Source organism: Marmota marmota, unplaced genomic scaffold, assembly GCF_001458135.2.
Source record: "Marmota marmota marmota unplaced genomic scaffold, marMar, whole genome shotgun sequence".
NCBI classification, from domain to species: Eukaryota; Metazoa; Chordata; class Mammalia; order Rodentia; family Sciuridae; genus Marmota; species Marmota marmota.
In genome coordinates this window covers 66,551,397-66,553,138 of record NW_026000174.1, presented here as the reverse complement: position 1 = coordinate 66,553,138, position 1,742 = coordinate 66,551,397, and the positions used below count along the sequence as shown (strand labels likewise).

General features: G+C 63.8%; 1 protein-coding gene across 5 annotated transcripts in view; it reads left to right on the top strand.

Annotated features, from left to right (window-relative positions):
• Positions 1-1,742, top strand: part of Macrod1 (mono-ADP ribosylhydrolase 1) — a 142,925-nt gene that overhangs the window by 10,355 nt on the left and 130,828 nt on the right. The window lies entirely within an intron of this gene.

Here is a 1,742-nt window from a genome sequence, read left to right as displayed (position 1 = left end):
TCCTCTGCATGGCCGCCCTGCCCCCTGCGGCCGGGCAGGTGAGGGAGCTGGGAGCGGGTGGAGAGGCCTCCCGCGGCCCCTGGCAGCCCTCCAGCGCTTGGAAACGCGAGCTGCTGGCTTCCTGGTGTCCCTCGCCTCTTGCTGGCGTGGCAGTTTATTGTGATGATACAGAGGCGGGAGGCGGAAGGGAGGAAGGTGCCGCTCCTCTGCCCGGCCCTGCCGTTTGGCTGAGTCGAAGGGCTCTGGGAAAGGACCCGGGTGCTCAGGAGTGGGGCGCCAAGGGCAGGCCAAGCCCCGCAGGTGCGAGCGGTGCTTCCCGGGGCAGGTGTGCTGCACCCCAGCGCTGGAAGCCTGCTCCCTCTCTCAGCAGACGCCGCAGCCAGCATCAGAGGAGGGCACCTCTTAGAGGCTGGTGACACCAGGGCAGGCCTTCTTGGTTTGGGCTCCAAGTCGTGAAGACCCTTGCCCCACCCATGCAGGTCCAGGACAGCCCTGGGGTTCTGGAATCTCCTCCCTCTCACTGCTGGGCTTGCCCTCAGTGCCAGAGAGGGGGCCAGTGGGGTTGTGTTGAGTGGTCCCAGTCCTCCTTAGGTGACTGGGCTTGCAGGGTCCAGGCAGAGGGGGCTGCTCATTGTGTCCCCGGCCCCCCTGCTGGTCTGCAGTGTTTCCGGCAGTGGCATTGCTCAGCTGTCCTCCCATGGGGTCTGTGGAACTGCTCTGTCCCTGCACATGGCCTGGTGGGTGCACAGGTGACAAGTCACACAGAGGCAGGAGTTCCCACTCGGAGTGGCTGGTGGGGAGAGCTGGGTGGTCTTTGTTACTGCTGGTGGTTTTGGTGTATCTCCCTTGGGCCACTTGCCCTTGGTGGGTGGCAGCAAGGTCTGTGAGTCGGTCTAGGCAGACAGAACTCAGCCCACTTCTGGGGTTGGTAGATGTCCTGGAGGCCCAGGGAAAAAGAGCAAGGTCTTGTGCCGGGAGGGGCTGGGCTGACCCTGGGGATGATCATAAAGGTCATGGGGCTGCCCAGTCATTGGCGAGGGTGCAGGAGGGGCCCTCTGGTCCTTTTCCTGCTGAGTTGTGGTGACCAGAGGGAGACGCTTTCATGAGCTCCTTCCCAGCCCACCGGTGGACGGCTGTGTCGTGGACCACGGAGGAGGACCCTGGTGGGTATCAGCAAGATGCAGATGGAGCGGGCTGGGGGCTCTGGAGGCTACGGGCATGATTAATGGCCCTTCCTAAGTGCCCTGTGACTGGCCAGGCTGGGTGCAGCAGCTTGTCAGCTGCTCATGAGAAGCACTCCGCCGCTGGCTGCATCTCGCTGCCCTGGGCTGGGGCGAGGGTCGTAGCTGCCTGGCCGTTCCCTCTCCTGCACTAGGGGATGGTAGGGGGGCACCCCTGCCGTGGGTGTGTGGTATGTGCCAGCTCACCCCTGCTCCATCGAGGCCCTTGGCATCATCTTGAGCACCATCCCTGTCCCTAGGATGCCAGGCACTTTGCACTGCCTCCCTCCCCGGCAGGTGATGGCTTCCATCTCCCTCTGCTTGCCTCAGTTTACCCCACCCTGTTGGCCTGTTTTCCTGGGATCTCCTTTTTCTAGTCTCAGCCAAGAGGACCTAGAACTTGTCCTGGAACCACGAGGACTGGCTGAAGCAGGCCTTGGACATGGGTTCCCCTCCAGAGCCTGGGTGCGGGGTGTCCTGGCAGCCGCGGCCCGGGTCAGACCTCGGGGGGTCCTCAGTCTG